Source organism: Trichoplax adhaerens, genomic scaffold, assembly GCF_000150275.1.
Source record: "Trichoplax adhaerens TRIADscaffold_7 genomic scaffold, whole genome shotgun sequence".
NCBI lineage: Eukaryota > Metazoa > Placozoa > Uniplacotomia > Trichoplacea > Trichoplacidae > Trichoplax > Trichoplax adhaerens.
The window spans coordinates 3,526,711-3,538,188 of record NW_002060949.1 but is presented as its reverse complement, the minus strand read 5'-3'; positions in this window follow the sequence as shown (position 1 = coordinate 3,538,188).

Here is an 11,478-nt window from a genome sequence, read left to right as displayed (position 1 = left end):
CTGGGGTTGATTATTGCAAAGCGTTGCTTCCAGCTTATTCTGATGATCATTATTATTATTATTGGTTAGAGGTATTTCTTGTCCATCTTTATTCATCTCTTGCTGTTGCTGTGGTTGGTCTTGCTGACGATGATGATCAATCGTTTCTTCTAAACCCATCTTGTTCATATTTTATGCAATATTATTTTAATGCAATTTTTTTTTTTTAGGAGTGGGAGATTGGATAATGGTTGATTTAAAGTCGATGTCGATTCAGCATATATATCAATAAATATATATACATACACAGGTAGAGGTTGATCGATAGAAAGAAAGAAAAGAAAGAGATATAAATACCAATGACTGCTGAGTCTAATTTTTTTTTTCTCACTCTCTACTTAAAGGCGATTAATATTGAAAGTTGTACGTGTTGTTATGTAATCGCTTATACGTGTAATGTAAGAAGAATTATGTAGAGTAAAATGAAAGAACGATTTCCTATTCGACAGACAAAAGTTGCTTTCAACTTTTTACTTGACTTTTGAATAATTTACAGTGCCAATGTCAATGATTGAAAATGAAAATTTCAAAGCGCACCAAGTCTACTACTATACTTCTTACTACTACTATTAGCCAGGCTACTACGAGTAATACTATTATGATGAGGACGATGATGATGATCAAAGTAGAGTCGATTATTCTTTACAAGTTTTGTTTATTTCTTTTTCTGTGTATTGATGTGTATGGAGTAAGTATACGCTCCTAGCTATCCATGTCTTGATGACTACTTTTCTATTGCATTCTTTACTTACTATTTTAATCGTCTTGATAATAACAATACCGGATTCTGTTGATGATGTGGATAGACAATTTGTAATTTCCAAGTCAACCTAATAAAAATAATAATCAAGATGTAATAAGATAAGCTAACTATCCATCCACACTAGCAACACATCAACACAAAAGATGTTAATTCAAGTGGCAAATTTCAACAGTTAATTCTACATGGACGTTCTCCTTTTTGCATCCAAGTCTGTATTCATTTTTATCTATTGTACCAATTTAATCGATACGAGGTCATTGGATATTGATAATAATTATTTCTATCTAGCCCGCAAAAAATAAGGCTATCTCACTTTTCAATTTTGGCTGGAGCGCAAATGATTTCTCTCTCTTTCTCTCTGTCTCTATCGATTGGTTTGGCAAATGAATGCTAATAATGATAAATGCTATGATGTGTATTGAATCAAGGTAATTGATCTACGCGTATTTACTACCGACTAAAGCAATTGCTAGCTCGCTCTCAAAAGGCTGATGCAAATGTATTAACGCGTGGACTAGAACATCATTCTATTGTTACCACTAGGCAAGATTGATCGGTGTCCGAAGGCAATGACTAGCGATTGCATTTTTTGTTGGACAACGTGCCAATCATTGGCATAGAAAACAATCATTCAATCTCCAGGTGGAAAAAAAAAAAAGAATCGGTGACAAATAATACAATAATGCGCTCAACAATAGATAACAGAGTGTAGAGTAGATAGAAAGAATAGACAAACAATAGACCTACCAAGTTGAATATGCAAAAAGATAGATAAGATTAATTTTAAAAATAGATAATGAATCGATCGAAAAGCAATCTTGATGATGCTATTTTTATTTTTTCCCTCAATGTTTTTTTTTCAATGTTATGCTTAATGTGAAGAGTCAATCAATTTTGCATACATAAGCTAATCATTCATCAATGGCCGGCCACAGTATGTGGATACTGCTCTTGCCATTGCATTGGCTAAGCTTCCATCATGATGACCTTACTCATTTGGTCAATATTAGATGGAAATGGCGTCCACCGTGGATGATCAACAAGAAGAAAGAGAATTGACTTGGAAAGTCTTTTGTCTTTGGTTAGCCACGATCGCACAGGTGATTGACTGTAGATAATAACTTATTGTTGTTATTGTTATGCAGGTGACATCCACCCAGAACATGACTGTATCATGAGTCACCTGGGTGCGGTTGCTTTAGTCATGATAATTGCCACACTGACTCACTCAGACAAGTCATTCATCGAACGATTCACCCCTTTCATGGCTCGATCGCCACGCAAGATACACAGTATGGCTACTAGGAGGGAAGGGGGGGGGGGGGAAGGAAGGATTATTTCTTCTGGATTGCAGTGATCGAGTCCTAATACTGTACTGTAGATGTGTGTGCTTCTAGCCAGAGTAATACCTCCAACATGGCGTTGTTGTTCAATCAATCAGCGTTCAAGTCTACCCACAATCGGTCCAAAATACAATATCAAGCTAGTTGCAACAAGCTTCTATAGTAAAATACAGTGACCAATGGACTGTTCTATACAGCACTGTAACATCGTCCTCCACTAGGCAGAAACAAGGGTACAGGACCCAAGAGTCACTTGACGTTCTGGCAAACGATCCCACCATTCGTTGGCTAGAAATCACAACGGCACTCTTTATGCTACAGTATGACTACGAGACACCAACTTGGGCTACAATACTGCGTGTCTCCTAGTCAGTCTATCAGCCGGTCAATAAGACGCCATAGTGACGATCCAATTGCTACTGATGACATTGCTCAAGCAATAGGAGTTTCTATCAGCTTCCATCAAGGCAAAATGGAAGAGCGCCATGTGGGTTGTCCTCCATCGACTATACCGTATATATTACATGCATAGGGTTTGCACCATTCAATCATGGCGGACAGCACCAAGCGGTGCACATGGAAAAGCAATTGATGGAGTAATTAACATTAGAATTCACTATTAGTAAACAAGACTAGACAGTGAGATAGGACAAAGATTTTCCTGTCGTAGCATCAATTGACTTGGTGTCTTTTTTCATGTCATAATGGTGCAATTCGTATGCAATCATTGGGTAGAGTGGGATTGTTTCATTTTGCTTTTTGCCGGTAGACTTTTAAAATACAGTAGACGGGGTTGAGATCGCTTTCGTCGTTTTATGCTTTCCTATCAGGACTAAAAATGCAGTCAAGCAAATGAGTTAGTTCTTTTCTAGGCCTCCTACTGCAAAGTAGGGACTTGCAGGTATGACTCAATCTTGATTAATCATGACCATTGGATGCCACCACCCGCAGCATGGCCAACTTGGATGAAGTACTACGATGGAGCAGATTATCACAGCATGCCTACTGTGCTGCAAGCAACCCTGCAATGATTTTTCAACTCAGCAGGGTTCGCAGGTCCGTACCTTAACAGCGTGATGGAAAATTTATCAAGGCGTTATTAAAAAAAAATGAGTATGCTAGCGTTGAATTCTTCACTTTGCCATGAGGGTGTATTTGACAATAGGAGACAAGACATTTTTCAGCGGCAGAGCTACATCAACAAGTACAGAAATTTTGCTCTTAGGATGTACGCTAGACTGCTCGAGGCGATTATTGCCATCGCCACAGCTCCATTAACAAGTGGAGAAATCTTGCTGTCACTAGCAACATATACAGTACAGTAGAACAACTTTACTCTCGGTGTGTATCTACACTAGAAGAGATTGACTAGCAAGCATTGGATAGAAACTTTGCTCTTCATGACGTATACTACTAGAGGAGGCACTTTCATCGACAGAGCTCCAATTGCCGGTATAGAAACCTTCTATTCTAATTCAGCAATAGGACAAATAGTACAGGCAATTCCCTCTCTAAATTCAACCTTTCAGCCTACTCGATCAATAACCTATTGATCAGCTACAAATACGGGCAAATTAAATCTACACAAAGTCATCGTCAGTAGAGCCTCCTTCAATTCACAATAAGCATTTCCGCTTAACTGTGTGCAACTTGGGCGTATTGGTTCACTTCAGTATGCGCTAATAGTTACGCGATCGGAATAAGATCAAGTACTGTATATTATCAGGGCAAGCTATATTATCATACTTCATGTAAGACAGTCTTGTATCAAGACACATGCAGTTTTATAAAATGGATGCTCTTATTGGGGTAGTCTACGTCGCTTTCATCAGCAGAGTCGATCCATGTCGCTATATAGTATGGTCGATGCTGGATGATACACCGAGTTCAAGAAACGCCTCTGAGCACTAGACGAGCACAAACATGCAGCTCCAAGACGAGAGCAGTTTTACGCTCTAGTAGCCTAAACTAGTAGATTGTCCATCTACCGTATGCCATATGGGTCATGAGAGGATTAAACATACGCCTACGAAAAACAAACCAAGACTACGCTATAGATTACCTTGCAGAGAACCTTTGCCCTACGGTGGTGGTTGTGGAGGTTGTGCTATCGTTAGTATTGCTAATGTCGAACTCGACGCCTTTGAGCTGCTTGCAAAGCAATTCTCCAATGAATATACAGTATTCCTACTCTGTATGCTAAATGACTACCGAGTTTGGCCTGTAGACGGCCAACACTAACGTAGTGCTGAAAATCATTTATGCTAGGCAGCATTGACAAGTTGCAAGGTGAAATGTACGTGCCTGCATAACTTGCAGCACCGTTGCAGCTAGATCCCAACCTAAACTCTTCTTGTTGAGGTTGAGACACTATTCTGCTTCTACCAATGATTCAACCATACTTAGCTACCTCATTCTTCACTCATTTGCGCATCAATACTATCCCTTTCCTCTAGACTACCTGTATCATATCAGTTGCGCAAGGAATCCTTCAAAGCTGTTTGCTAAGCAGAATGATGAAAAACTGTAATTATACGCGTATATGATATAGATCGTCAATCTCTTCTACTCGCCATCACTTGGAGTATAACCTATTCGTTACAGTATCTTCAAATGAATATAGCACGCGTACTGGTCATCGAATTGAAGGTCCATGTTGTACAACAATATTCCAATCATGCTAGCAAGGATTTAAATGATTGCTGTGAAATTTATCATATCAATATACAGCGTAAAAAAAATATGTAATAAATGAAAGCGATTCAGATCATCTTCATGTACTGTATTCCTTGCATAGAGGTACAGCTCCGCCTATTCAGTACTTTACAGAAAATTGTCTCATTAAATTGCTCCATTACTGCAAACTTATCTGCGATTCAAGGCCTTATTTAGGCCTATTCCTCGCCTAAACATTTAGTATAATGCAATCAGCCGTCAACGAGCAAAGCATAGCACATTGATAACAACATTTATGACAACAATATCATACTTGTAAATATCTCACCCATATTCCCATCATAATAAAGTAACGTACAATCCAATCATCCCATGCAAATGCACAATGTGCTAAGCAGCAGACACCAATCCCAACAGCTTGTTGTTTACCTGCCTTGCAAGCCAATACTTCACGATAGAATTTTGTGATGGAATGCTACTAATGACTAGAAAGCCATCGTGTAATTGGCTATAACTCAAATTAGCAACACTTACTAGAAGAGAGATCGATTAATCCTATGATCAAACAGTTATACAATCGTAGACGATAGAGTAGAACTTTGCGATGTGTTATGAATCATCTCATAGCAATTAAACCATCTTATTAACGAGATCGCCAGGATCACTCGATCTAAAATACATTAACGCTAGGTAATTAAACAGTAGAATCCTCTGATGTGAGATTACCGAATAACTAGACTGCCTACTGATGTACCAGATTGCGATCCCATAGCGATGAAGAATCGGTCGATCCAGTATACAATGCTTGATAGCTCACAATCCTACCATGTGCTAATATCTTATGACTAAATTATCAATTATTGCAATCCTATTATTGCTATTATCCTAAATGATCAACTAATTTATCCGATTGCTAGAAGTGAAGAATCCTACGACGTGCTATTATCCTATTGCTAAATTATCAACTAATTTATCAAATCGCCATTCCATAGGAGATCAGAATCGATCGATCCAGTATACAATGTTTAACGCATCGCTATTATCCTATTACTAAAATATTGACTAATTTATCAGATCTCTATCCTGTAAGAATCAAGACATCAAGTATACGTACTGCACAATGTTTAACGGTGCAATCCTATGGTCGCTATTATCCTATTACTAAACTATCAACGAATTGCTATCCTATATCCCGTGACAAAGCTATCAAGTGATCTACAGGGATCGCTATCTTACTGCAAATTTGCACCGATCGGTCAAGTAGGCGATTTGACAAATATTTAACGGGATAATCTTATAACGCATTGTGATCCCATATTACTACCGAATATGATGAACAGAAACTATATAGAAGTTATAACTCTAATTAACGATGAAATCCTATGATATTTACTCCCTCCCCCTCTCAGGAAAAGATTACTCACCAACGACATGGGTTTAAAATCGATAGGTCTAATATATAGCGATACAATACTTAACGGTACCATTCCATCATACTATCATTCGGCCCCCTCCATTCCTAGAAGATGATCTATGCATAGATCTGCAATGCAATTATCCTAGCTTAAATCGTGAAAGCTTACTAGATAAAGTGGTATGCTATCATTCAGCCCCCTCCATTCCTAGAAGATGATCTATGGATAGGTCTAAAATGCAATTATCCTAGCTTAAATTATGAAAGCTTACTAGATAAAGTGGTATGCTATTCTACGAGACATATGCAATATATGATAGAATGACAAGTATTTTACACTTAAGTATACGATGCTATTTTCCTATATAGCCAACACGGAAAGCTAGACTATTTCATGCAATTGGCTACTATGGTAATAGTATAACAAATCCTTTTTTGATTCAGATACCTATTCTTCTGATCTTTTAACCGAAAAGTAATTAGACGAAATTTCTAAAAACGCCCAAAGTGGACACCGTCATTAATTAGATTTTATAGATGGGGGTAATGCATTTCCCTGATCGATGTAATTATCCTACTACCACATATGGAGGAAGAATGGCTACAGTCTAATTGCCGGCTTACGTGGTTTCAAAACGGACAAGATTAATCGTAACGCAAATGAGGTGGAAAAAAGTCAAGATAGTGTAGAATGTACTTAATTGCTAGGAGTACCATTAGCCTTCCATAAGGAAAAATAAAATTAAAAAAATAGAGCACCCATCGACTTTAAATCGACGAGATTAATCATACCGATATCAATAATTATAATTTTTAAAATTAGAGGCAAAGAGCAAAGTAATTACGACAAATCCTGAATCGAATAGCCAATACAGTTGACTGAAAGGTCATTCATTACTGTAGAAAATAGTTCTCCATCGACATAAGCGTAATGTGTGCTTAAGAGTTCAATATATTGGACCCCAGACTAATTCCCATAATAAGTTTTCATCGATTTGAAGTGAACAGCATGAAAAAAAAAAATCAAAAAAAATTTCTCTTTCCATCTGTAATTAATTGGCCAAGCAAATAGAAAGGAAAAAAGAAAATTGCGTAATTCATTTTCCATTTTTTGGGATCCCTGTCAAACCAACTTATGCACTCTTTCCAGGTATTATTCATGGCATAGCGTCATGACGCAAAAATGAAGATTACTCTGTTATTATTATTGGAGCGATGGGAAATGACCGATGCTATCTTGTACAGTGATTAATTTTCCAAAAACCCCTTGAAAAAGTTCATGGACCTATCTTACCTGAAATTGTTTAACTTGTTATCAATTGGATGGGTAAGATTAATAGAATTCTACTTCAATTAGATGGCCAATGATCGTTGCAATACCTAAACAGAATCAAGAAAAATAGTCCATCCAAAATTAACATTGGTCCAGCTTAGCAATCAAGCAATGCAATAACAACATAAAAAAGTAAAAGCGAAACAGATCAAGGATGAAAGATGAATTTGACAACTGGATAGAACAACAATTCAAATTCTCTACCAGCCAACAAATAACGAACTAAGCTCTACTTTTTTTATCACCTGCACCATCTTTCAATTTTTAAACTGTAAATTATGTCTGCATTAAAAAATTTCGTTATGCGTACGTCAATCCAACATAAGACAACTTGTGTAGAAAAATGGTCGCTACTACTGATGGCGTAAAAAGGACAAAACAATGATCATTTCATGGAGGAAATGATCTCTTAAAACATGCAAAATGGCAATGGTTATGCACTAATTACAATCATGATTACCTAAATTGATCGTCAATTTCTAGCTGTAGTAATTGCTTTTTGGTAATGCGAAAAAAATGAAAAACTGAGCCAAACTAAAGCGAAGTAAGCAAATGGAAATTGGACCAGAGTGACTAGGTAATTTAAAATTGGATGCAAGCCACGGAAGAACTTACCCTAAATTAACATGTGCTGCTATGTATAGACTTTTGAACAATACTTTGAATTTGTAGGCTCTTTTATTCTTTTTCATCAATCATACCAATGATGACAGTTGAAAATGAATAATAATCCCTGCAATAGAATAGGCACAGTATTTCAAAAGTCTCAAGGAATCCAATAAACTATGTCGACTGTGTACACATCATCGACAGCATGACTGTGCACGAGAATGCAATGCATAATCAATCATCATTAAAATAATATTGATGGCGTGAAAGAGTAGCATTAAGCTACATATTAGTGCTCGAACAAGGCCAGAACCTTGTAGACAATATACTGTAGCATATTGGCTAGCTTAAATAGAAGGAGCAGACAAGGAGAGAATGGTTGGCTATTATTAATTTTTCTTCTTGCCCCCTCCCTATGTAATTAAAGTGACAATTTTCATTTGCCACCACCCAATATTTGCGCTAATGATATTTTAGCCATGATGGACTTTTCTTGAATACATAATCCATCTATTGGCTGTCTGCCTTGATTCTTAGTATGACCCATTTCAATCCACGCTATGATCGAATCAACAGGCATGTTTTAGGCTAAATTTTACTGAATGAGCATTTATCGTCAATTTTCCCTCCCTTTCTACTAGAATATCTTTTCCTCTCCAACCACTTGACACTATGTTGCTATATAATCAATTAACTGTTTGCTTCAATTTTTTTTCTCTTCTACTTAGAGAAAGGGGTGGGGAAATGGTGAAATCGATGTACAATCAAGTCAAGATGTAGAAAGAGACAGAGAAAAGGGAAGAATTCAATTGATTATCGATTGCACAATAATGAGCTTACAAATCAATTCAATCATCTCTCAACTATTTTCGTCTTGCATTGCTTACTGTCCGCCAGTGGCGATAGACTATATTTGCATGAACAGAGTAAATCGATCTGGCAATCGCCCATCTACATATTACATAAAAGAAGTTGTTTACCATCGATTCCTCAACTATTTTATTCCAATCATGCGTACACAATATTGAAAGATTGTAGACATAACTTATATTTATTATTTTGCTACAGACTCGTAGCCTATGGATCAAAATACGCATTAGAACATACTGTAGCAAAAGAATAACAACAAGTAATCGCCAAATACGGCAAGAGAGAGAGAGAGAGTGAACGAAAAGCTGGAATAGAACTGCATGCAGCCATTCATACTGTCATACAACATGTTGATTGCTAAACTAAGCCATTCATTAACAGCTTGGCCAAAAAGAGGCTACAGTTAGCACCATGGAAAAGATGCTAAATACCTAGTACTCATTTATTTTTCTCTCCTTGCCTCATTAATATTGCATAGTAAAGACTAGATGACTGTGCAAATGAATACCAAATGGATATTCTATAATTTGATTGACATGTTAACTTTAGTTGGAAATATTAAATTAATCAAGTATTTATTTAATAAAACAAAGCAATTAAATACCAACATAGTAAGCATCCAATTTTGGCCAGACAACTGAAAGATTATGATGAAGTTGAAAAATTGCCTCCCCCTCATTTGAGGCTAAAATATTTCAATTGCTATCAATATATAAGACGATTAAAGATTAATGAGCTGAAAGTCATTGCAATCATCAACTATTCCTCCAATTAAAATTCTCTTCTATGCACAGCTGATTTAGACAAGTAATATCCTGCGGTGCACCACCTTGCATGATGGTGGATTACTTTAGCCGTAAAGAGATTATTATTTTCTATAAAAAAAGGATTGAGCCAGCTGTAGATATTCTTTGGTATCATGTACTCCACTCTATGGCAAATAGATATAATCAAGTAGAAAGATAGATATTTTTCTCAATTCATGGAGATATAACTCTATGCACAGCATGATTAATCAGGCATAGAATCTGGTATTTTCTTTAATATGAAAGTCTACTTTCTATGCAAGATGATTAAATCACTAATTAATTCCTAGAAATAAGTAGAGGCCAGAAATGATGATTAAATTAAGATGCTATCCTATGCACAAGGTGATACAAATAGGTTGTATCATGTATGACGATTAATTGAGCATAACGGGATTTAAAGGCTAATATTTTCTCAAAAATTCAGACACTACCCTGTGCATAAGATGATAAAAGTAATATTCTACGTAAAATGATGATGTATAATTTTGATATTTTTTGCAACTAAAGTAACATTTGGCGTATAAGACGAGGGATAGAAGTAATACTCGCGTGTCTAGGGACGATCGATCATCACGACTGTGATTTCTTACAAAGATTAAGATACTGAATTACATAAAACGATGGGTGGAAATTATTTCTGTTATGCACAGGATTGATCTGTCATCAAGATTGTATTTTCTTATAAAATGAGCATACTGACACTATCTAGACTAATATTACTCCCCTCCCCCAAAATGAAGATAATTCCCTTCATATATATTAGAAGATTGATGATGTAAGCAATTTTCCTAGTATTTATCCACAAATACAGATGCTGCCTACTACATAAGAGCAATTGATATAAGCCACCTGTTGCTCCATACAACAATCAATTGATCAGCTCTAGCAACCGCTTTTTCAAAAATTAAGGAGAACTTTTATAGAAGGCGATGATTTTAATTCCTATCAACAGCTATTTCCAAGCGAATGACCGCAAAGTTGTCGCAATTATCTTTCGGAAAGTAGTTTTGAAGCATTACCTAATAGATTCTCTAGAGTGTAATTCCAAAATCTAGAAACTGACCGTATACGGTACCAGGTACATAAGACGATTATGATCAATTTCGATCGTAAGATATCCCTTGGATAATTGGCGATTTGACTCTCTAGACTACAATTTCAGAAAATATACGAAGAACATATTAGTACTATTCAATCCCCATCGTATTTTTCAAATTTTCATATATTCCTGCACAATTGATTATCTAAACTGTATTCGCAAAATTATACAGGACGAGATGTACTAAATGCGAATATAAACTAATCCTAATCAACCTAATTGAAACCTTCTATTATGTACGTGTATATATATTTGTGAAACTGTTAGTTTAAAGAATTTAAATTCGATCTGGGCTGCAGGTAGTTTAATTATCTATCTAAATATTCTCCTATCATAGAATCAGTTCATTTTCCCAATAGCTCAACTCTGTCTGGCTTGAGACGATTGATACTATTTACTATCGAGACTGCTCATTCTAAGAATTAAGATTCTATCCAGGCCGCAGTGCTTAAATTATTTTATGTCAATATTCTCCTATCATAGAATTAATCCATTTCCAAATGGTTCATCCATGTCTCATTTA